Genomic DNA, 5,074 nt, shown 5'->3' with positions numbered 1-5,074 from the left:
TACAGAATATATGCATACTGACCCTATATACATACAGTACAGAATATATACATACTGACCCTATACACATACAGTACAGAATATATACATACTGACCCTATACACATACAGTACAGAATATATACATACTGACCCTATACACATACAGTACAGAATATATACATACTAACCCTATACACATACAGTACAGAATATATACATACTGACCCTATACACATACAGTATAGTATACATACTGACCCTATATACATACAGTACAGAATATATACATACTGACCCTATATATATACAGTACAGAATATATACATACTGACCCTATACACATACAGTACAGAATATATACATACTGACCCTATACACATACAGTACAGAATATATACATACTGACCCTATATATATATACAGTACAGAATATATACATACTGACCCTATATACATACAGTACAGAATATATACATACTGATCCTATACAGTACAGAATATATACATACTGACCCTATATACATACAGTACAGAATGTATACATACTGACCCTATACACATACAGTACAGAATATATACATACTGACACTATACACATACAGTACAGAATATATACATACTGATCCTATACAGTACAGAATATATACATACTGACCCTATATACATACAGTACAGAATATATGCATACTGACCCTATATACATACAGTACAGAATATATACATACTGACCCTATACACATACAGTACAGAATATATACATACTAACCCTATACACATACAGTGTGTTTATTTCAATTAAAGGACTTTATTCTGGGTGTTTGTGTTTTTTTTTTAACTTTGACTATGGGGTTAGTAATGGGGGTGTCTTATAGACGCCTCTCCATTACTAACCTGGGTTTGATGTCAGCTGGCATTATAAGCTGACATCAACCCCAGCCCTATTACCCCACTGCCACCGCTACAGGGCAGTGGGAAGAGCGAGGCTAAGAGCCAGAATTGGCGCATCCTATGGATGCGCCATTTCTGGGGCGGCTGACGGCTGGTGTTTCTAGCCTGGGAGGGGGCCAATATTCATGGCACCCTTCCTGGGCTATTAATATCAGCCCCCAGCTGTCTGCCTAGCCTTTGCTAGCTATTAAAATAGGGGGGACCCCACGTCATTTTTTTTGGGGGTCCCCCATTTTAATAGCTAGTAAAGGCTAGGTATTCAGCTGGGGGCTGATATTAGTAGCCTGGGAAGCTCCGTGGGTATTACCCCCTTCCCAGGCTTCAAACATCTGCCCCAGCTGTCTGCTTAACCTCCGCTAGAGACTAAAATTACGGGGAACCCCACGCCAATTTTTTTTTAAATAAATCCTTTATTTTAACACTAAATGACAAGTACAGTAACCAACACTGTCACTGTACTTCTTATATATGTGACTGACATGTTTCTATCTATCTAATCTATGTGTGATGTTCTATTCTCTCTGTTCTAAATTGTCGGGTACTGCTGCTGAATTGCCAGCCGGCTTTTTTAAAGAGACGGTGCATGAAAACACTAATATTTTGTTAAATAAATCCTTTAACACTAAATGACAAGTACAGTAAGCAACACTGTCACTGTACGTATTATATATGTGACTGACATGTTTCTATCTATCTAATCTATGTGTGAAGCTCTATTCTTTCTGTTCTAAATTGTCGGGTACCGGTGTATGCCGCTGATGAATTGCCGGCTTTTCATGTTTCACTGTGAGCACTGTTCCCATCGATTTGGGCAACCACCTCCCCCAATACATTCTACATTATTGTTAGTTGTTTTCCTTCATGTAGAATTAACCTACAAGGAAAGAAAGGGTTTATTTTCATTCCGATATTTGTGTCCCATTGACTTGCATTGGTTTCCGGTATCGGAATCAGCGATATCCGATATCTTTTGAGTATCGGCCAATCCAATCCGATCCGATATTTCCTGATATCGGAAGGTATCGCTCAACACTACTTGTGAGACATCAGTGAATTCACACCGGGGCAAAGCCGCATTCATATTCAGAATGTGGGAAATGCTATAGTGATAAATCAAGTCTTGTGAGACATCAGTGGATTCACACAGGGGAGAAGCTGTATTCATGTTCAGAATGTGGGAAACTTTATAATAATAAAACACATCTTGCCACACATCAGTGGTGAAGCCATTTTCATGTTCAGAGTGTGGGGCATTTTTTACTGATAAATCATCTCTTGTTAACCATCAAAGCGTTCATACAGGATCAATGCCATATTCATGTTCAGAATGTGGGAAATGTTTTATTAATAAATCAAATTTTGTTAGACATCAGTGGGTTCACAAGGAGGTGAAGCCGTTTACATGTTCAGAATGTGGGAAATGTTTTAGTCAGAAGTTGTAAGACATCAAAGAACTCACACAGGGGAGAAGCCATTTTCATGCAATAATGTCAGAAATATCTTACCAAGAAATCAAGTCTTAGGGTATGTGCTCACGTAGCGTTTTACAAGCGTATATGCTGCGGAATTTCCGCAGCATAAACGCTTGGGAAACGCTTGGTAATCCGCCCCCCATGGTCCCCAATGACAAGCCGCAATGTCAATGCCCATGCTGCGGATTTTTCCGCAGCGTTTATGCTGCGCTCAAAAATCCGCAGCATGTCCATTAATTTGGCGGACACGCAGCGTAATCGCTGCCATTGACTTGCATTGAAACGCATAATATCCGTGTCAGTACATTTGTACACACGGATATTATGCGTTTCTATGTGCGGATGGTACCCAAGTCTGGAGGAGAGGAGACTCTCATCCAGACCTGGGTACCATAGAAACTGTAAAAAAAAGAATTTAAAATAAAAAATAAAGTTTATACTCACCTTCCGGTGTCCTCCCGGTGTTTTGTCTGCTCCTTCCGGTGTCTTTCACTGCTCGCGCTGTTGTGAAGGACCTGCCATGACATCACTGAGTCATGTGACCCATCACATGGCTCAATGACGTCACCACTGCGAGCATTGCAAGAGACCGAACGCAGCAGAGATAACACCGGGAAGACACGGGAAGGTGAGTATAATCTTTTTTTATTTTTTACCATTCTATTCTTTTTTTTAACTATTACTTGGTCACACTATATAAATCCATGCCGGTTGCATGGATTTATATAGTGTGAACAAGTTGTCAAGCACTTTCCAAGTGATGCTAAAATCGCTTGGAAAAGCGCTTGATAACCCGCATGCAGAAATGCATGCAAAGACGCTTGACAAACGCTTCTACCTGGCGGGAAAAACGCATGTAAAAAATGTTTTTCCTGCCAGGGAGAAGCGTAAAAAATATGCAGCATTTATGCATCGTGGGCACATAGCCTTAATAACTATTAAAAAACTCAAATATATCAGAGAAAACTTTCACCTACCCTATTCGGAGAGTGTTTTAATCAAAGCCAGCTCTATTTCTGCATCAGAAATCTTTTATCGGAAAACATTTCCAATTCCTGAATGTTTTACTCACAAATCAAATCTCCATTAAAAATAAATGGATTCATTCAGTGACAGCATTTTTTCAAGCTGTTTTATGTATTAAAATGATAATAGACATTCAATTTACAGTCAAAATAAATCATTGATGAGATAGGAAAAGATATAACATTGGTCAAGAACTTAAAGGGTTGTCCCCTTTCAGAAAATCCTCGTCCCATGCTGCCGTTTGTTATAAAATAACCATCCACTCTTCACTCACCTTCTCTGGGTCCAACACTGAGTTTCTGGCTCTGCTCCCGGTGACCAGTATTGAATGCTGCGTTGACTTCATGGCAAAAGTGTGGCACCCAATCAGTGAGCTCAGCGACTCTGCACGTGTAGACTGAGCCCGCCCCATTCAGAGTTTCTGAGTTCTCTGATTGGCCGCCGCGCTGTCGACGTGGGGTCAGCACCGCAGCCAATACCAGACACCAGGAACAGGGGTAAAGACTTAGCGCTGGATCCTGGGACGGTGAGTAACGAGTGGTTGGTTATTTTATAACAAACTTCAGTTGGAGACGAAGATTTTCTAAAAGGGGATAACCCCTATAAAAATGTATATAAAAAAGTATTTGCCTTTTTGTAGTTTCTTTCAGTTTTATTTTTTTTGTCACATGTAAATGTTTGTGATCATCCAACTATTTTTACCATAAAATAAAGTTTAAACAAGTAACTACAAAATGCAGCTTCTAATTGATCATTCCATTTACTGAAGTTCAAAGATTTATACAAACCCTATAGATCCACCTTGTAAAAAAAGAATAATTGCTTTTCTAAACAAATAATTGGTCGTGCCATCCTCTACAGTAACAGATGCAAACCATTAGCTTGCGATAACCTGTAACCTGTGATGAGTTTTTTTACATCAATGTGGAGGAATTTTGGACACTTGCAGAATTGTTTTTATTCGGCTACATTGGAAGGTTCTCAAGCATAAACTGCCCGTTGAAAGTCTTACCACAGAATCTCAATGAAGTTCAAGTTAGGACTTTGACTAAGGCAATCCAACACCTTAGTTTTGTTTCTTTTTAGCCATTCAGAGAGAGACCAATTTCTGTGAATTTGTGATAGGGTTCAGAATACATGTTTCTGTCAATTCTGGTAACTCGACCACTTCTTGTAGAAGCAGCTCCACACCATCACAGTACCTCATTTGTCTCATTTTCTCCAGGTGTTCTCTGTTCTGGAGATTGCTACTTAACTGAGCTGTCTGCCATTGATCCCTGCCAGATGTAGTTTGTGCTTCCTGGTGAGTGTTTGCCTGGTTCTGTTCTGCTGAGTTCTGATCTTCCGCTGCCTGACCCTTTGTTATGACTATCCCTTCGTCTTGTCCTTTTGCCTTGATCCGCTCTCTCCTGGTATTTTGACCCCGGACCATTACCTGACTTATGTCTTTATCTATTCCCTATGGTTTTCTATGTGCTCTCTTGGTATTGACCCCGCAACGTCTGACTTCTCTGCCTCACGGTCTGTCCACAAGTAGTGACTAGTGTCACAAAACCTTTATGTTCTTTTTGGTCAGCCACGTTTTGCAACTCTCCCATGCAATTTCTGCCCATCTTTCTTATTGTGAAATTAAGGACATTTTACAT

The 5,074-nt window shown here is 39.9% G+C and overlaps 1 pseudogene; it reads left to right on the top strand.

The window, feature by feature from the left end:
- Positions 1-1,983: 1,983 nt before the first annotated feature.
- Positions 1,984-3,829, top strand: LOC141178699 (uncharacterized; annotated as a pseudogene).
- Positions 3,830-5,074: the final 1,245 nt, after the last annotated feature.

This window comes from Phyllobates terribilis, unplaced genomic scaffold (genome assembly GCF_046119375.1).
Source record: "Phyllobates terribilis strain yellow unplaced genomic scaffold, ASM4611937v1 Scaffold_29__1_contigs__length_15306474, whole genome shotgun sequence".
Lineage (NCBI taxonomy): Eukaryota > Metazoa > Chordata > Amphibia > Anura > Dendrobatidae > Phyllobates > Phyllobates terribilis.
The sequence above is the reverse complement of the archived record's forward strand: the minus strand, read 5'-3'. Positions and strand labels throughout refer to the sequence as shown.